Here is a 21,589-nt window from a genome sequence, read left to right on the forward strand (position 1 = left end):
AAAGCCTTAAAGAACACGGTGCCCAGGGCCAAAGCTGTAGGCAGTTAAACTGCCTCCTTACTGCAGATCAACACCTGCCTCTATACAGGGCCTTGCACATGGGGGCTGCTACCTGTTCACCAACACCACCTTCACCATCAAACAGCTGATGCAGGTGTTGAGTAGCACAAGGAATGCAAACGTGTTGGTTCAACAGCTGACTCATCACTCACTCAGAGCTTGACAGGTTTCTGAGCTTGTTGCAGATTTTACCTGAGAAAAAAAAATGTGGTGGGTGGAGTGGAAATAGGATCCTTTTATTACAGACCTCTTTCCTGAGGGGTTATTTTCTCCAATGTTAATCCAGACCCAGGTTGTTTTTCTAAAGGTTCACTGGAGCTAAAACTTCAGTATGAGGCTTGGCTGTTAACACATTGCTGACTTAAACTTACCCGGGGATTTGTTTAAGGGCTGAGATGCACAAAGAGCCAAGGACCCTGGTTTTTCTGTGCAGATTGAAGGCTCTCTTCTGTCACTTGCCCTGAATACCAGGAATTCTTACTTACAGGAAAGGAGTTGCTGCTGGTTCCCATACAACATCCACAGGTCTTCTGAGGTCACCTGGAAACTGTCTATAATGTGTTTCATCCGGAATTAAGTTTGAACCAATATTGATGGTCATTTGTGTGGAATGGATAGTGACTACACTGAGTGCCAAAGGAGGTTTAAAGGCACCAAGGCAGGCCCCTCCAGTGGGGGTTGGTGATATGAATAAGCAACGGTTGGCAAACTATGGTCTGTGGGCCAAATCTAGCTGGTCGCCAGTTTTTGTAAATAAAGTTTTGTTGTAATACAGCCAGGCTCATTTGTTTATTATTATCTACGTCTGCTTTTGTGCTGTAGCAGCAGTTGAGTCATTGTGACAGAGACTGCATGGCTGGTAAAGCTGAAAATATTTAGTACCTGGCCCTTTACAGACAAAACTTGCCAAACCCTGAATTGGATAAATTCTTCCAGAAAGAAACACAACCCCACTTCCCACTGCCCAGCCCTGGGGACTCCCTCTCCCAGTTGAGGCTCCTTGGGGCCAGCATCACCACTGAGTGAGGAAGGGGTCCAGTCTCAGAGCTGAGGGCTCCTGGTATGATAGGCCCCATGGGCCTCCAAAGGCCTGACTGCAGCATCGAGGTGAGGAAAACCAGGGGTCCACAGCAGCCTCTGAGGAGATTGGGGATTTGCTTTCAGGGAGGGCACTGAGCCTCCCCAAACTTCACAGGCAGCTCCTCTCTGCTGCGGACCCTCTCTGGGTTCATCCTCTAGGGTATTCTAGTATGTCAAGAAGAAACAAAGGGATGACCCTGATATGGGCTCTGTCTACCACAGGCCTATTCCACAATCTGATCACATCAATGAAAAGAAAAATCTATAACATTGTAGCTTGATAACTTATTAAACTTCTATTCCATACAAATTCTGAATCTGCCAAATTCAGAATCACTTAAACCTTCCAACAGCCCTTTGCGAATGAGAAAACTGAGTTCCAGAGTGTTCTAGTTTGCTCATGCTGCTGGAATGCAAAACACCAGAGATGGATTGGCCTTTATAAAAGGGGGTATATTTGGTTAACCAGTTACAGTCTTAAGGCCATAAAGTATCCAAGGTAAGACATCAATAACCGGGTACCTTCACTGGGGGATAGCCAATGGTGTCCAGAAAATCTCTGTTAGCTGGGAAGTCACATGGCTGGCGTCTGCTCTGGAGTTCTGGTTTCAAAATGACTTTCTCTCTAGGCTTCAGCTTCTCTCCAAAATGTCTCTGTAAACTGCAGTTCCTCTCTCAGCTCCTGTGGATTCTTCAAAGTGTCCCTCTTGGCTGTAGCAAGTTCACTCCTTCTGTCTGAGCTTATATAGGGCTCCAGTAAACTAATCAAGGCCCATGCTGAATGGGCGGGGCCACACCTCCATGGAAACTATCTAATCAGAGTTATCACCCACAGTTGGGTGGGTCACGTCTCCATGGAAACACTCAAAGAATTGCAATCTAATCAACACTGATACATCTGCCCACACAAGATTACATCAAAGATAATGGTGTTTTGGGGGACATAATACATTCAAACCGGTACACAGTGTTGAAGTACTTTGTTGAATGGGGGTGCAGGTTTCAAGCCTGGGTCTGCCTGATGTGGAGCCCATCTCCTTCCCACTAGTTCTCATCCGGTAATCATGGAAGGCATGAGTACTACCTGGTGACCTGCTAAAATGCAACACCTCAGACCTCACCCTAGACATACTGAATCAGAAACTCTGCTGCAGTAATGGAGGAGGACTGTGCCACTCAAGTTCTAGAACCACTGCATTGGGGCCAAGGAGAGAGCAGACAGGTTGGCGCTCAAGTGCTGATGGGCCAGGCACAGGGATGGTTGCCTTCACTGAAGTTGTTTCCCATGAGTATGGCTGGCAGAATAATGGCCCCTCAAAGATGTCCATGTCCTAATCCCTGAAACCTGGGAGTATGTTTCTTTACCTGGCAAAAATCTGTAACATCGTAGCTCGAGATGCTGCTTTACATGGCAAAAGGGGCTTTGCAGATGTGATTATGTTAAGGATCTTGAGATAAGGAGATTGTAATTACAAAGGTCCTTAAAAGAGGGAGGTAGGATGATCAGAGTCAGAGAAGGCAATGTGACCATGGAAACTGTCAGTGAAGATGTGGCGATCCTATGCTGCTGGCTTGAAGATGGGGTACGGGGCACTAGCCAAGCAATGAGGACAGTCTCCAGAAGCTGGAGAAGACAAGGGCATTTAGCTAAAGGAGGATTCAAACCAGGTGAGCACCTCCAAGCCCACAAGAGCCTTGCTTGGGAGGTGGTTAGAGCCGTTGCGTGTAAGGCCCAATCCCAGACCTACTGAATAGAATCTGCACCTTAACAAGATCCCCAGGTCATTCACATGCACAATGAAATTTGAGAAGCTTGCACAGAGCACATTTTATCTTATGATGTTCCTTGATTGTGAAAATTTCCCCCTTTTGGAAAATACACACTTGCTCTAAGAGACTGAAATGCTGCCAGGAGGTTGGAACTCTTGTTTGAAAATAATCCTCTTTAGAAGATTGGTTAATCTGTTTTGATCTATGCAAATATCCAACTTAAAGCTTCAAAAATCAATGCCCAGGATCCCTTTGCTCCCAGAAACCAGGCCTCTAAGCTGCTGAATCAACAGGCTAGTTCAAAGACCTAGTCTCCCAACTTGGCCATCTTCAACAGGAAAGCCAACAGGTGATAGAGGTTTGAATAATATGGAGTGGGGATAGTGTCTCTCAGGTTGTAATGTGCATATATATCACCTGGGGGCTTATTAAAATAAAGATTCTGCGACAAATGGCCTCACATTCTGCGTTTCTAACAAGCTCCCACCAGGTGATGCTACTTGTTAGAATAGCAAGCTGTGGCCGCCCACTCCTCAGAAATCTCATTCGTGATCTCTTATACATTTAGACCTCCAGACTGGAACTTCCAAAATCTGGTGGAGCATCAGCCTTATCTGGGTGGCTTTCAACAAAGGGTGGACTCCACCCCACCAGGCCTAGGGAATCAGGAATCTGCAGTGTGTAGCAACGGCACACACTGGGGTTTGGAAACGACGGCCTGAAACCACAAATGCAAGTGACCCCTCAACATATCACCTCCACCCGATTCTGATTTTGCATGAACTCAGCGCCATCGCTGGAAACATAAAATGCTTATCCTCTCTTCTATCCTCTTTCCTCCTTATTTTGGTATGACCTCAGGCGCTCTGAAAGCTTCTGTAATGACTTGAATGGCCCTGCCAGTGAGCTTGGCTACAGTGGGACATATGCCAAGACAGCAGAGTTGTGGGAAACTTAGCAGAGGGGCACAGAGCTCCCCACTACGTGGTCAGGGACAGGCCAAACTCCATCTCCTCCTTTCTCTCTGATCTGAACACTTATCTCCCGACAGACATTATTAGTGCAAATTCCAATCCATAACCTCACCACCTCTTGCTGGGTAGGGCAAAGTGCACCAGCCTACAGGTACAATTTATTCCCCACATGTGGTTGTAAAACACTGCAAATGAAACTTCAAAGGCCTTGGGCAGGCACTGCCCATAGATCCACCTTTCTCCAGAACCCTCATTAGCAGCCAGCAGAGCTCTCTTCCACGGTGACCTCAGCTCCCTTCTCTACCCTACCCTCCATCAAGGCTCCCATTAAGAAAGCTGGTTTTATGACACCAGTGGTGATTAAACTGACCTAATTTCTCCCAGGCTGGCAGAGTCAAGAGCCCCAATCATTACAGAAGCCTTTTCTATGGACCCCAGATAAGCCACCCCCCACCCCCCAAAAAAAGACCCATGCCTTGTTCTGAGAGCAAAAGAAAATTGACGTGTCGAGACCTACCTAGCCGTACCCACAGTCACCCTCCCCCTCTGCATGGTGTTGGGGTCAGGGAAATGCTGACTTTCACACTGATGGTCACCCACTAAGTAGGGTTCATATGTTTGGTGATATTTATCTCAGGGATTTCTTGCCTGCCTGACCTGCTGTTTGCTGGGCGTTCTCGGGGATTTGCCAGCCTCACCTTTCTCACCTTTGGTTCCTCAGACACAGCATTGTTCATGCTGGTTTCCATACCTGGTATAGCCTTTCTTTTGCTTTGTCTGCCCAATAAACTCCCATTTATTCCTCAAAACTCTGTTCAAGCTTTGTTTCTTCGGAAAATCCTTCCTCCCCACCAGTCAGAATTAATTCCATGCATGTAGTTCTATTAGTTCTTTGGTTTTCACAGTTTGGTTCTCCTGACCAGAAGCATCACCATCGTCTGGGAACTTGTTTAGAAAAGCAAATTCTCAGGTCTTACCCCCAAGTATGAAATCACGACTCTGAGGGTGGGGCCCAGCCATCTGTGTTTTGCCAAGCTCTCCAAGGGATTCCGATGCATGCTGAAGTTTGAGAAAGACTGAATTGTTTCATGTATCACGTTATATTGTATTTGCTTTTGTCTGTGATTCCTCAGTGGTCTGTATATCATATTCATCTTTGCATCTCCAATCCTTAGTCACAAACTAGGTGTAGCCACAATGATCTTTGTTTTAAATTCAATTTTATTGAGGTGTATTCACATACCATACAATCATCCAAAGTATACAATCAATTGTTCACAGTACAATTACATGGTTGTGCATTCATCACCACAATTAATTTTTGAACATTTTCATTACTGCAAAAAAAAAAAAAAGAATAAGAATAAAAATTAAAGTAAAAAAGAAGACCCAAAACATCCCATCCCCCCATTCCTCCCTGTTATTCACTTACTTTTTGTCCCCATTTTTCTACGTGTCTGTCTATATGCTGGATAAAGGGAATGTGAGCCACAAGGTTTTCACAATCACACTGTTACACAGTGCAAGCTATATAGTTATACAATTGTCTTCAAGAATCAAGGTTTCTAACTTGCAGTTAAACAGTTTCAGGTATTTCCTTCTAGCTATTCCAACACACTAAAAACTGAAAAAGGATGTCTATATAACATGTAAGAATAAATTCCAGAATTTCCTCTCAACTCCACTCAGCCACTGAAACTTTATTTTGTTTCATTTCTCTTCCCCCTCTTGGTCGAGAAGGCTTTCTCAGTCCCACAATGCTGGGTCCAGGTTCATCTCCAGGAGTCATGTCCCAGGTTGCCAGGGAGATTTACACCCCTGGGAGTCATGTCCCACATAGTGGGGAGGGCAGTGAGGTTACCTGAAGAGTTGGCTTAGAGAAAGAGGCCACATCTGAGCAATGAGAGGGTTTCTGGGGGTGACTTTTAGGCACAATTATAAGTATGCTGAGCCTGTTCTTTGCAGTAACAAGCTTCATAAGGGCAAGCCCCAAGATCAAGGACTCAGCCTACCACAATGGTAGTCTCTAATGCTTGTGAGAATATCAGTAATTCCCCCGGTGGGAAGTTTAATATTTCCACATTTTCTCCAGTTCCTCAAGGGGGCTTTGCAAATACATTTTTATTCTCTGCCCAAATTACTCTGGGATGTATCGGGGCTTCATACTAACCTGTAAAAGTGAAGCAGATCTCACTCCCTATTCAAAATTCCATGTAATTATGGTGTTTGAATAAACTGACCATGCAAGTTTGATTATATAGTGTGCTACATAAAGTATAGACTTTGCACCAAATAAGTATCTCTTCCTTTGGTCTCACACAGAAGTTGAAGTTTTAAAACACCTTTCCTAGTATAATTACATAGTTATGCATTCACCTCCAAAATCTATATGGGGACATTTCCATTTCTTCCACAAAGAAAGAGGAAGAGGAGAAAAAAGAAAAATGGAAAAAAAAAACGATGACTAAAAAAAAAAAAGAAAAGAAAAAGAAAATTAAAATACAATAAAATACAATAAAAAGTTCAGATAGTAACACCAACACCAAGAGTCCCATATCTCTCCCATATATCCCCCTCTTATAGACATTTAGCTTTGTTACAATTAATCAAAGCATATTACAATGTTACTGTTAACTACAGACTCTGGTTTGCATTGACTATATTTTTCCTCAATGCCATCCCATTTTCAACACCTTGCAAAGTTGACATTTATTTGTTCTCCCTCATGTAAGAACATTCTTACATTTGTACATTTAATCACAATCATTGACCACTGTAGGTTTCACTGAGTTATACAGTCCCAGTCTTTATCTTCTATCTTTCCTTCTGGTGTCATACCTACCCCAACTTTCCTCTTTCAACCATACAGTCATCCTCATTCAGTGTACTTACAATATTGTGTTACCATCAGAGAGTATTGTGCTATCTATTTCTGGATCTATACAATCAGTCCTCTTGAATATTCTATACTCCTTCAGTATCAAATGCCCAATCTTTACACTCTTTCTATCTCCTGATACCTTCATTTCTACATTCTTCTCCAAACCTCTCTCTCCTGTCTTCTATTATCTGTAGCACTTCCTTTAGTATTTCTTGTAGAGGAGGTCTCCTATTGATGAACAATCTCAGTGTCTGTTTATCTGAAAATATTTTAAACTCTCCCTCATTTTTGAAGGACAGTTTTGCTGGATATAGGATTCTTGGTTAGCAGTTTTTCTGTTTCAGTATCTTGAATATATCATACCACTGCCTTCTTGCCTCCATGGTTTCTGCTGAGAGATCTGCACTTAGTCTTATCGAGCTTCCCTTGTATGTGATGGATTGCTTTTCTCTTGCTGCTTTCAGAATTCTCTCTTTGTCTTTGACATTTGACAATCCAATTAGTAAGTGTCTTAGAGTAGGTCTATTTGGATAGATTCTGTTTGTGGTACGTTGTGCTTCTTGGACTTGTAATTTTATGTCTTTAATAAGAGTTGGGAAATTTTCATTGATTATTTTCTCTATTATTCTTTCTGCCCCCTTTCCCTTCTCTTCTCCTTCTGAGACACTTATAACATGTATATTTGTATGCTTCATGTTATCATTCAGTTTCCTGAAACCTTGCTCATATTTTTCCATTCTTTTCCATATCTGTTCTTTTGTGTGTAGGATTTCATATGTCTTGTCTTCTAGTTCACTGATCCTTTCTACTGCTTCTCCAAGTCTGCTGTTGTATGTCTCCATTGTGCTTTACATCTCTTCTATTATGCATTTCATTTTCATAAGTTCTGCCATTTATTTTTTCAAGTTTATGAATTCTTCTTTATGGTCACCCAGTGTCTTCTTTATATCCTTCATCTCTTTTGTCACATTTTTTTTTTAACTCATTGATTTGATTTAAACGATTTGTTTGAACATCTTTAGTTGTTTTGACTCCTGAATCTCAGTTGAGGTGCTAGTTTTTTTCCTTTGACTGGGCCATATCTTTGTGTTTCCTACTATGGCTCATGATTTTTTTGCTATCATCTGAGTTTCTTAATTTTCTTACTGGAGGTTGTTTTCTCTTTTTCTAAGGGTTTCTTGTTTGTTGTCTTTGATCTCTCTCTTTTCTTTGTTTCTCTCACTGGCCAGTTGTTAGATTGGTTGTGCCCTCCAGTCTTTCCCCCAAACCAGGCACCCACCATGGGCTGCCACAGGAATGGGAGGTAGGCACTGGGCACCTGAGCAAGTTCACTGTGTGTGGTAATACAAATCTGCTGGCTTCTAGTGGTGCTCTGCCTTCTGCTGGCCAGCAAGACCTGGGTTTGTTTTAGAGTCCTGCTTTAACAGTTGGGTCTTCTGTATTTCTCAGCCAAAACAGGGCTGGGTTTCCATATAGGGCATGTAGACCAGCTCCTATCATCCTAATAAAGCATCTGGAGCATCTTTTTAAGTTCTTTAATTCCCTTGCACCTTCTGGACTGTCCAGCAGAAGGTGTTGTTTGGTTAACTTAATTGACCTCAGAAGCTGCTTTGCTTCAAGCACAGGCTGTGTCTACACAGGTGATCTGAAACTGTGGGATTCCTATGCTCTCTCTTTGTCAGCCAAAATCTGGCTCAAGTACTCCCTCAGCTGACCCAGTACTCCAACTATCTCCCAGGCAAGGAAACGGCCACCAGCTGCTGCTTCCCTCAAGGGTGGGGGAGGGCTTTCAGACCCAGGGCTGGAGACACAATTTCTGTCCATGTTTTCTCAGTCTCTTTGTCCCTCACTGACCTGGGCCTTGAAATGTCCTCCCCTGTCCCTGGGTCTTCAAATGGTGGGGGTGTATCACTGCTGTAAGAGTTTTGTAGTGTGTGTCCATGGTGAGAGGGGTCTCGTCTGCTGAATCCATGCCTTTTCCACACTGAGACTGAGTGAGGGGGAGGGGAGAGGACTGGCTGGTCCAAGATGGAAGATTCCTACCTGGTATTCTTCTCTTTCTTCAATTTGGCATTTGCAGGGAAGTTTTCAATAGTTGTTTATGTTGCCATGTTCCAGAATGATCTTTTTGAAAGAAAAATATAACAGGTGAGGTCTACCCCTTCCCTCTCTCCTCAGACCCTTCAGTGGCTTCCCATTGTTCCTTTCTGGCCACTGACCCTCTTTCCCCATGGCTAACTACCTTCTGGTCATACCTGACTTCTCTCTGTCCCTCAAACATGCCCAATGCCTCCCAGGTTCAGGGTCAAGGCCAAGCTGTCCCCTAACACACTGCCTAGTTAATTTCTACCCACATTCAGTCCTCAGCTTAACTATCACTGCCACAAGCATGCCTTCACTACTCTTCTCCTATGAACACACGAGGTTGGGACCCCTGTGAGACACCCACTCCAAGAGCACCCTGTGCTTTTCCATGTGGCACTGGCCACAGTTGTCATTATCTGATTCTTGGTGTAATATCTGTTTCCCTCATAGACCAAGGGTGCTACAAGGGCAGGGGTGGTGTGTACAGTCCTGCAGCCTCAGTACCCATAGTAAAGGCACCTCCTCCTGGGGCCCCTCATCCCCGTTCATCTCAGAACCTGCAGATCTCTCTGCATTGTTGTCATGGTGGCTTTCCACAGGTATGGGGAGTCACAGGCAATTGGGCTTCTGGCAGACTGACTTGTGTTGCCAGAGCTTACAAACTGGCCCGTGTGGGCAAATAATGAACAAGCTGCTAGGGAACTTTTACTAATCAGTCTCTGTCACATGATTTCCATTTTGACTCCCCTGCTTTGCTTTGGTTCCTGGTACACAGTGATTGCTCTTGTTTCTGACATTATCAGATCAGAATAATTATTCAGGGAAATTATTCATGGTAGCATGCAGATTCGTTCTACAACCTAGCACTTGAGCACCTACTGTGTGCCAGGCCCTTCACCAGAGTGGTGAACAAGGCAGGCAAACCCCAGTCTCATGGAGCTTCCAGCCAATGTACATCTTTGCATTCATATTAAAAGAAGACAGGGACATGTTTCTAGTAAGAAACATCTTAGTAGATCCTAGAAACTGCATTCCCTACAAAGGTGAACTATGGGTTTAGGGTTTCCCATTTGGGAGATGTGGCCCTTGTTACTTAAAAATTGTCTAGGTTTTCCCAAGGGCTCTAAGATTCTATCCTTGAGGCTGTAATCATCTATCCTTGAGGCTGTAATAATTCAGTGGTCTCTGGCTTCTAGGATGTGGTATTTACAGTTGTGACAAACTTATATGTTCTATACTTGACAGTTCATCTGAGGTTGGGAAAAGGCAGCCAAAAGCAAACTTTTTCATCCTCTAGTTCAATCTGCCTATTATTTGCCCTCCTAGCAGCCTTCACTTTCTCTTCAAAGGATTTCATTGTTTATATGGTTCTTAGTTTAGCACCTCTCTTTCTCTCTGTCTCTCTCTCTTTCTCTCCCTTTCTCCCTCTTTCTCCAACTCCCCCTGCCCCGTCTCTGTCTCCTGGCTGCAAAGAGGAGGGAGGGTCTAGTCTGTTTTATTCACAGCTTGTCTCTAGAAGCCCAATGCCTGCCTGGCACATGCTGGTGATCTGTGACACTGGAGGTGGGTTTGGGGGAATGAATTCTGAATTCTTTCTTAGACCTGCAATGCATAGGCATTTGATATGTTTATTTTAGGGCAGAAGAATTTTATTTTTGAGATTTGTGGTTTACTGTAGTCCTTACCTATATTTTCAGAACCCTTCTTTCAAATGTCTGAGTAAACCACCTGTTTCAGGATTTTTACGGAGAGAAGGACATTTGTATACTGCTTCTGGCTCTGCCTCTAATTAACTAAGTAAACTTGAGTGAATCTCTTTGCCTCCCTCAGCCTCTGGCCATCTGCCTTGTAAAAGGAACTGATTGGTCTGATTCCTTGGGTCCTCCAGCTCTAAAATGCCCCCCCCCCCCGCAGCCCCCGCATTGAGCCAGACCTGGCACTTCTCCAGGATCTCTGCAGGACATTGGTGGGCATTGGGAATTTTCCAGGAGTTTCTTTTCTGGAGCTGGGGATGATTAATAGCCACTGAGACCTGCCTCTGCCCATCTGAAGTGCCTTCCCTAATGACCTAACAATGTCAGGGGAGGTACCAGCAGCCCTGTGCTGGCTTGGAGCTGTTATGTCCCCCACAAAAGGTCCTGTTCTTTTAATCTGTTCTTGTGGGTGCAGACCTCTGTGGGTGGCACCTTTTGATTAGGTTGTATCCATGGAGATGTGACTCATCCAATTCAAGGTGGTTCTTAATCTCTTTACTGGAGTCCTTAATGAGGATAAGAGAGAAGATAAGAGATGAAATCCAGAGTTTGCCCTGGAGAAACTAAGAGACGACCCCCAGACACTCAGAAGGAAACTCCCAGAGACATTTTGGAGAAAGCCATTCAAACCAGAGCCAGGACAGAAGGACCAGCAGAATGTCACCATGTGCCTTCCCATATAACAGAGGAACCCCAGATGCCAGCAGCCTTTCCTCAGAGAAGGTATCTTCCTCTTGATGCCTTAATTTGGACATTTTCATGGCCTTACAACTGTAAATTTGTAACCTAATAAAACCCCATTGAAAAGGCCAACCCATTTCTGGTATATTGCATTTCAGCAGCTTTAGCAACCTGAAGCAAACCCCAAGGTTTCACCCCGGCCCTGTCTCACCTGCTGATGGGAAGGTTATCAGGATAATTTTCAGACCTGCTGTGCTGGTTTGGATGTATTATGTCTCCAAAAATGCCATTATCTTTGAAGCAGTCTTGTGTGGGCGGGAAACATATTGGTGTTGATTGGGTTGGAGACTTTGATTGGATGCTTCCGTGGAGATGTGATCACTCAACTGTAGGTGAGATCTTTCATTGGATAATTTCCATGGTGGTGTGTCCCCGCCCATTCAGCATGGGCCTTGATTAGTTTACCGGAGCACTATATAAGCTCAGACAGAAGGAGTGAGCTTGCTACAGCCAAGAGGGACACTTTGAAGACTGCCCAGAAGCTGAGAGAATAGCTGCAGATGAGAGACAGTTTGAAGAGGGCTGTTGAAAGCAGACTCTTGATCCAGAGAAGCTAAGAGAGAACAAACACCCCAAGAGCAACTGAGAGTGACATTTTGAAGAGGAGCTGCAGCCTAGAGAGGAACATCCTTGGAGAAAGCCAGTTTAAAACCAGAACTTGGAGCAGATGCCAGCCATGTGCCTTCCCAGCTAATAGAGGTTTTCCAGACACCATTGGCTATCCTCTAGTGAAGGTACCTGATTGTTGATGCCTTTACCTTGGACACTTTATGGCCTTAAGACTGTAACTGTGTAACCAAATAAACCCCCTTTATAAAAGCCAATCCATTTCTGGTGTTTTGCATTCTGGCAGCATTAGCAAACCAGAACACCTGCTGAGACCTTAGCCCACCTTGCCCGTGAGTTGGAAACTCAGATATCTTCAGACTCAGGATGCCTCACAAACTGCCTAGATCCCCCTCTAAGGTATGGTGTGCCTGTGGAGAGTGACTGTAGACTCTCCCTCAATTCTACTGAGGGAATTAAAGTGATTAATGGATGGTGCATGCTGGTGGTCTAGTTTTAGAGCAGGGCTCACTACCTCCACCTTTTAATCACCAGCCCAGCCTCACCAACTCCCCACAGACAAGTAGGATTTCATTCCTCAGGAACTGCACTTCAACTCAGCTATTCATTTACTTTGAACTAGATGCTCCTTAACCACTCTTCACTCCAGGTTTCCTCACCTGTAAAAATAGGAATTCAAAACAAAATCTGGCTTACATTTTCTGTGACATGGCCCTTTGCCTCAGAAGTGATTAGTAACCGTGAAGCTACAATGGTCTGGACTTCTCTTTCTCCATCTTTCTCTTCTGCTCCTTCTTCCTTTTCCTCCTCTTCCTCATCTCTTTTTCTCTCCTCCTCCCCCTCCTGCTTCCTTTTTTCTTCCTCTTCTTTACCTTTTTCCAATGTGACTTTTAAAAATCATGCAGAAAAACTTGTGTATTTGTAAAATGCGCACCTGTATAATTAACACCTAGGTCATAAAGCAAAATATTACCAGCCCCATCAATTTCCCAGGTCCCTTTTTCCAATAATAATCTTTTCCATGCCCTTGCAGTGACGACAATCATGACTTTTCACTTTGTTAAAGAAAAAAACAGATTTCTTTACTATTTCCAAAGACTTCTTCATTCAACAATAAAAGTTAGCACCTGTACAGTGTTTCTTGGGTGCCAGGTATTGTTCAAAGTGCATTACAAATAACAAGTCTTTTCATCCCCCAACAATATTATTAGATAGCTAATATTATTATTATCACAATTGTATACACGAGCAAAAGGAGGTACAGAAGTTTACATAACTGGTCCAAGATCACACAGCTAATAAGAAGCCTGGACTTGAGCCCAGGTAATTTGGCTCCAGAGACCATACACTTACCTACTCTACTACTTCTCATTAAATGGGACCTGGAAACTGTACTGAAAAGTTCTGCTACCTGTGCTGTTCCTCTGCTCTTATCTCAAATGTGTAAGAACTCCAAATATTATAAAATATGATAGCCTCAGGACTGAGGCAACCCAGTGCTGCTTCCGCCTTTGCAGTGTAACTGGTTTAACTGTGTGTGTGTGCGTGTGAGCATTTGTGTGTGTGTGTGTGTGTGTGTGTGTTACCTTCTGGATGTAATAATCATTACAAGGTTCACCTGCCTAGCATCACCTTTGGTGATGTCTTCCAATGTAGATGGGGCCAACTTTCCCAGTGCCCAAGCCACTTCAGGATTCTAGCAGCCCCCAAAAGTGACTTTCAATTCCAAAATCACATAACTTAGCTCTTTCCAAACATTTTGCCACTAAGAATTGATTTTCATTATTTCTCTGCCTTGAGTAAATAAAAATAACTTGTACCCCCACCCATGTTTTATTATTAAAAGATATGTCTGTCTGTCAAACATTGCTTCTGATCACAAGGGAATAACTTATTATAACCAGTGAACCTCAGCTCTTAGTAGCTGTGTCCACCAGGGCAAGGCGCTTACCCTCTCTATGCCTTAGCATCCTCATTTCTGAGAAGGGAATAATGCTATCTCCCTTAAAGGGTTGTTTTGAGCATTAAATGGAGCAACAATGCAAAGTGCCTAGCAGAGAAATTGCTTAGTAAATATTTGTATTTATTATTAAGTTTGGGTAAGGGCAATTATTACATATGAGATAGTCCAGACCAAAGCAAAGATACTTGGGCATTTGTATTAGCCTGTGAATCTTTATTTAAGATATATGAATTATGCTGGACTTCTTAAAATAATGAAAATGCTTTATGACTGCTGGTTGCCTCATTCCTTTGAGGAAGTCCAGGTATCCTACAATCCCAGATTGGGAACAACTTGCCTAACTTTTAGCCAAGGAGGATCTGGATATTTTGAAATTCTGACCTAGTTGACTTTTTAACCCCAATTACATATGATCAACTCTTGATTACTCGGGGACTGCAGTTGAATTTGAGGAAAGCCCTTGGCTTACTCCTTCTGCTTTACTGATTTAATTCATGTCTTTTTGGCCTCTTTCAACAAAATTCAAGGGGGAATTTGAACAGCAGAGGATAAGAAGAGTCAGAATCCATCAATTAAATTTATTACTTGTAATTAGTTTAGGCCAAAAGAAGAGGATGAGACTACTGACCAACATGTGGTTGAAATTCCAATCAGTCATGCTGTCCAAATCATCTGTTGCTGTGGAAAATTTAGACTTGCCCACAAATTGGCAATTGGGCAGCCAATGTTGTAGTAAGAGGAGAGTGCAAGTGTTATGGTCAACTCCAGGTATAAATAGTGGTTCCTTCTCATAGCTCTGTGATCTTGAACAAGCCCCTCTAAACCTCAGCTTCCTCATCTATAAAATGGAAATAACACCTATCTCACTGTGAGAAGTAAATGAAATGATGTATGTAAAATGCTTAACACATAGCAAGTGCTCAATTAAAGCCAACTCTTTTCCCCTGACTCTTCCTAGCTGAGCTGTGAAAATAAGATGAAGGGTTAATCTTGTGAAAAATAGGAGAAGTTGGTTACCTGACTCCACTTAGACCAAGTAATTTATTTACTGACTGTATTGTCACCATCTTACCAGTTTACGTTTAGAGACAGCTTAAGTGTTACAGAATAATCACAGAATTTTGAATGAATAAAATGGGGAAATTGCTACAAGGGTATCTAGACTTGGCTATACTCATCCAGCCTCAGCACACTCAGGTGACGATCAACATCATCATCATTGTAATGATTAATTTCATTTGTCAACTTGACTAGGTTATGGTGTCCAGTTGTTTAGTCTAGCAGGCACTGGCCTGACTGTTACTGTGAGGATAGTTTGTGGATTTAAATCAATGGTCAGTAGATTGCATCTATGGCTGCTTACATCTATAATCAACAAAGGAGACTGAGCTCAATAATGTGAAAAGTCTCTTCACTCAATCAGTTGGAGACCTTAAAAGCCAAACTGAGAACTTCAGGAATCAGAAAAAAGAATGTCTGCCTCAACCTCAGTCAGCCAGCTTCCCTTGGGGAATACAGACCTGCCAAATTTCAGAATAACCCTTATTGGAGTTTCCATCTGTGGCCTGCCCTACAGAATTTGGACTTGCTAGCCTCCGTAAGTTGCATGAGCCAATTTCTCATAATAAATCTCCTATGTATATAATACATTATATACCCTGTCAGATTTATTTCTTTGGAGAACCTTGACTAATACAATCATCATAACATTTTAAGGCATTCCTACTTAAGTATTGTCTTATTTTTGTTCTTGGTCACGATGGCTCTGTGAAATGGTCCAGTAAACGTTATCTCCATTTTCTGGTGCAGAAATTGAAACTCAGGGAAGTCAAATAACCAGCCCCAGTTCACACTGCTAATTGGTGGAAAGAATAAGTTTTGGACATACTTCTTGACTCTAGATCCAGAGTCTTTTTACTACTTCATGTTGCCAGGCATAAGATGATTCTATCTGATTTACTTATGAATATTTTATTTATATTTAATTTTGCCTCACAGAATATCTATTTCTCTCACAGAAGCTTTTTAAACTTTAATGTTATACATTCATTTATTCAATCGCAGGTCAAATTCTGTGATAACAATATATATATACACACATACATACATACACACATACACATCCTTTGAAAAGCTCTAGCCAATAGTCCAATTAAAAAGAAAGAAAAAAATACATTCAATTAAAAATCCCAAATGAACTTGTATAATCCTTTTGGGCTAGTTGCGATGGAATTTTACTTTATGCTATTGGGACTCATGCTACTTCCTGGATAAGAAACACTTTTCCAGAAGAGATAAATGATATCTTCCAAGAACAATGGTAATGGAAGAAAGGAGATTGAAAAGAGAAAAGTTATAAGCAGGCTGGTTCTCTTTAAAAGGTTGGGATAGGAATCTGTAAAAGCAAACAAACATAATTAAAAAAAAATAAGACTACATGTTAGAATCGCCTTCAAAGAGTGACTGTAACTTTAAGTGAAAAATCAGATTAGAAAAATAAATATAGTGAAACATAAATTTTCCCACCAGAACTCAGATGTGCTCTGTTTTGTCTTCAAAACTACTCTGACATCCTATAAGCCTCACCCCTCAGGGTATCAAGGAAGATTTAGAATTACCAATTAATAATTTTCCAATCTCTTCTGGCTTAAATAATCTCCTTTACATTGAAACATTTAGTCTGTTCCAAGTTCAGTTGGATATTGGGAGTGATATAAAAAGTCTCTTCAGGATAAATCAGTCCCTTGGGATAAATAGTCTTTCAGAGCTTGCTGTTTCCCTTCCCTTCCCCAGGATGGTGTCTCTCTACCCTGGAGTGGAGGGTGGGACCTCTCCATCCTCATGGTATGTCTGGATGGGCAGCTCCCTGGACTAGGACTGCTGAATGTGCCTGGCTCTGCATGGCTCCGGGTAATGAAGAGCTGACCCCACTGCTGGAGCCCATCGTCTGATCATTTGTCCCTGCACGCTGTGGTCTCTCCTGCCAGTCCCAGGCCTCTTCTGGCCTACTCCTCTCTTCAGAAGAGCTCTGGGTCCTCTTTCTGGGGGCACAAGTTTCCTCTGGTTGTGCAGATCCAGAAACATGGCCTTGGACCCATCCCTTTACTGCCTTCCATCACCTCCACATCATTGTCCTTGGACCATGTTTAACATGTTGCCAAACTAAAAGCCTACAACCTCCTTGCATAAGGCCTGGAGAAGGTGCCCACTCCTCCCAATATTTTGGCATCTGCACGAGGGTCTGGATGTTTCTAAAGCATCCAATTCTCCTTTTGAATTTGCTGCCCTGAACTATTGTTGTCTTTGAACTGCTTTCTCTCCTACTGTCTCCCTTCTTCTCCCATCATGGTTCATTAGTGGAAGGGGAATTATTTTGCACTGGGGAAGAAACTATAGATCAGTCTTCTAAGCTTGAACCTGATATGTATTGGGAATTAACAGAATTCAGACTGGCTTTTAAGATTATTGTCTTGCCATTTATCTCTCTTTTGAATGTCCAAGGCTGACTATTCTTTCTTTTGAATTCATGCTGCAATAATCCTAAACCTTCCTGAGACAAATAGTTGCCTATGACAAAACTGAGGGAGAGATCAGTGTATTAATGTAATTTTAAAAACTATTATAAAAACACTTGTCTTTATAATGTTATGTAAGAAATATAAGAATACATTCTTGCTATAAAAATTCAACAACCCAAAAATATGTAGTAAAAAGAAAAACTCCTTGCCTTATACCTTATCCTGCCATTCCACTTTTCTCTCCAGACATACCCATGATTAACATTTTAGGGTATATCTTTCCAGACTATTTTCTATATGCTTGTATACATATATGTAAAGGTATAAATATTTAGTTTTGCTTTTATTTTTATTGAAAGCAACTTTATGGTACAGAGTTTTCCACTTAATATCTTTTGTAAATCATTCTATATCAGTACATATAGGTCTACCTCATTTTTTAAAATTGATGATGGATTAACCATTATTTATTCAAACTTATTCTAAATTTTGTATATTTAGACTTTTTTGAAAATTTTTGCTCTTACAAACAGTGACAGAGAAAACATCCTTGTCCACATCTCTTTGTACAGTATTTCTTTAGAGTCTTGCCTACAGGCTTTACAAGAACCTAACATGAAAATTGATGCCATTCCACATCTGTCCTTGGGTGACCTGAAAACACTGCCAAGCATCCCCATCCCTATGTGCTAGGCCTCTGCTTTAATGTGGTCAACATTCTTCATTTTTCTCTTATCACATGTTTGTTGCCCCCCAGTTTAGTGGGTACAATTGTGGCAACCCCATGATCTCCTCTGTTCCATTGCTTCTACCACCACCAGCTTAGTCACAGTCACACCTCTAACCCCCACCCCCACCTCCCGCCCATCTCTCAAACTACTCTCTGAAAGCAACGTGTGTAATTGGTTCAGCACTTCCACTGGGCAAAGCACCTGCGCCAGGCTGTCTTCTCTGCCTGGATAGGATGGTTGAGCCCTTTAGGTCAAGTGCTCATCCCAGGCCAGAAGGGCGTGACCACATCCTATAAGACTTGGAACTTAAGTTGCTTCAAAGAGGGAGCCACACTGGGCATTCTGAGCCACTGCAGAAGGGGGTAGTGTAATGGACAGGTGCTGTGCATGCCGGTCCAGGATACCTGGAGAGGACAAGCTGCTAAAACTTTTGTCAGGAAACTTCTTATCAGTGTGTTCAGCCTGCCAGAGCAACAGAGAGAGCTTCTTCGGTATGATTAGAATGTACTTCTCAGAGAAGTAAATAGCTCAAACTGAAGCACACTTCCAGTTGTCAATGTTTTACAAACACCCTGGAACTCAATGACAGCTCTTGAGGATCGATATGGTCCTGTGACAGTGAGTTGATTGTTCCAGAAGAGATCTTTAGTGAGATTGTTCACATTATTAAGGAGCCTCCATCTCCAGCATATTATTACAATGACAATGCAAAGGCCTTGTGAATACAGAAAACTAAGCAACCTTCCTGATCATTTCTTTCTGGAAGTCCCAACCCCTAGTAGCAAGTCCTTCTTATTAATTAGTTGTTAATTACTGGGACAGCTCCTGAAATGTTTTTCAAAGAACTGGCCTTGTGGCAAAGAAAAGAACCCAGAACAAGGGACTGAATTGAAGTGTAATAAAAGGAATGACTAAGCTTTTACACAGTCGGCTGGCACCAAAGCAATTCTAGAAATTTACCCTTCAGGTAGAAGATGAGAGCTACTGTGAAATGCATAGGAAACCAACTAGAATTCGTGGAAATAAAGTAAACTCGAGGAGCTGGAAGGAATCTTAGTGATCATCTTCCCTTATTATACATGTTGGGGAATGCATGTAACAGTGCACAGATGAACCTCCCAAGGTCACATTTCTAGTTAGTGTCCCACGAATCGGTTCAGCCCAGAAAAATCTTCACTACCAAGTTGTATCGCAGGGCAAATACTAGGGCAATTGGCTCAGGCTTCCCATTCACAAGGGGGACTCCAATCTAGAGTTTTTTTTTCTTTCTCCCGTATGACAGACTGATAGAGTTAAAAGATTGAAAAGAATAGCCCATCACTGTAAAACCAGACCATACCACTTCTTACTAATTTATATTAATAATTATAAATTAATAATTTAAAAATAAATTCTGTGAATGTGAGAATGATTATATTGCATTGTATTTTTTGCTTTTGGCTGCTAAAAGTCAATTTGTTACATACGTATCTATAAAATAGAGCATAGTTTCTGTAGGCCTGTTTCGGCATTCAGTGATATCTTTAATATTCTGAAATTGCCAAAAATGGGCATGGTCCATGACCCTCGAAAACTTTTAGAAGCCTGGTCCACTGCTCCATACTCTGTGTGGGTTATTGCTTTCAAAAGTGATTTCAGTTTACACTGAGTCAGGTTGCAGTTTTCTCAGAAGTCGGGCATTCTGTGTTGCACAGCTTCAGGGTGTCATATGGAGCCCGGAACACTGCTATGGATCTCTTGGTGGATGTATATTACCAGGATGTTACTCTTGATCAATTCTTATGAAGGAGCAGTTTATATTTTCATTTCCTGGATTAGCCTTGGTCATCTATTTGGGCAGCTGTGCAGTGTGCCTTCAACACTGTCCCCATGCACAATCACCTTTTAACTTTATATTGCAGGTAAAAAAATATTGACTTGGGGTAAAGTGAGGCTGTTGCTAAATATACTTTTCTCTTCCCCTGAAAAGCTGCTGTAAAATGTTGCCTTTTCATTCCTGCCATCTGTGATCAGCAGCTGTTTGGAGAGCATCACTGGATGATGTAGGTTTCATAATGAAAATCTGCAGTGATTCTATATAGCATATGAGAATTGAAAAGAAATATGTATCCTATTCTTCAGGAAACCTCTCAGTCCCATACACTTACCCTATTTTGTGTGCCAGGGGTCCAGCACTGCTGGACCCAGCCATGCTTCTCTCCTTGTCTCATTCCTCTTCACACTTCTGGTCACCAAGATTTACTGCGTGAACTCAGTGGTTCTCAAACTTCAGCCTGCTTAATCTGGATAACTGGTGTAAAATGCAGAATGCAGACTTAATTCTCAGAGATTCTGCTCCATTGGATCTGGGGCGAGGCCAAGGAATAGTAATTTTAGCAAACACCCAGTGAGTTTCTGCTGCAGGCAGCCCAGGACTGCATTTAGAAACCGTGATTTGTTCTCATTTTCTTAACCACTCCCATGGATCCATGCACGTCCTGTCTCTCTGAAATATAGGCTTTATCTCTTCATCTGGGTGATTAACTCATGGAATACACTGGCTGATACCCCTCCTTGCCCAACCTGATTCCCAGGATCTGCCTACCTGCATTTTGCCTCTGGCAGGGGAGATGGAGGGAGCCTGGGTAGAGCAGACCCCCACCAGAATCTGCCCACCAGTGGAACCCCTCTTCTAGACTCACTTGCATTGCCTAATCTTTTGAATGGATTTGGAAAAAGCTCAGGCCATTTGGGGCCAGTTCTGGTTGATGATCATGTGAGGAATTACCATTCGATGTCAAGGGCTACAAATAACTCAACACATATCATGATTGACACTCTTGCTTGAGTCATAAGTGAATCTAAAACACCGATGGAGAGTTCCGAGAACATTCTTACAATTATGGTGGCTATCACAGCCAGATGCCCCCAAATGGACACACAAGCTGCTGTTTTAATTGGTTGCCTAGCCATTTTTATTGTTTGAGTCTCTATTTTAATTGGTCGGTACCTCTGCTATGCCACTTGTTAAATATTTAGTACCTATTTTTAATTTCGAAAGACAGAACTCCTGTGAATATCTCAATTCTGAGTGTTTTTTAAAGATCCAATCTCAAGAATTAATAGTCACATATTGTAAGTTGCATAAGTCATAGAATTCATATTCTAAGTGAAAGGCTACACTAAGCCAAGTTAATAATCATCCTCCAACATTTATTGCAGGCATTAACTCATGGTAGATGCAAAAAAAAAAAATGAAATTTCCATGCTGTTGTGCCACTGTTACAAACATTACCTTCTAAAGTATGCATAAAGTTGGTGATTTACTATCCCAAATACTCCAGCCAAAAGATGCCTTTAACTTTCTTGGCCACATCCTTAGCTTGGTTTCCTACAGATGGTACTCTGCTGATTCATTTCCTGATGGTACGCTCAAGTTGATTGTTTTATTCTTTCAAAGAATGTTATAAATTGCATGGTCTGCTA

Source organism: Choloepus didactylus, chromosome 3, assembly GCF_015220235.1.
Source record: "Choloepus didactylus isolate mChoDid1 chromosome 3, mChoDid1.pri, whole genome shotgun sequence".
NCBI lineage: Eukaryota > Metazoa > Chordata > Mammalia > Pilosa > Megalonychidae > Choloepus > Choloepus didactylus.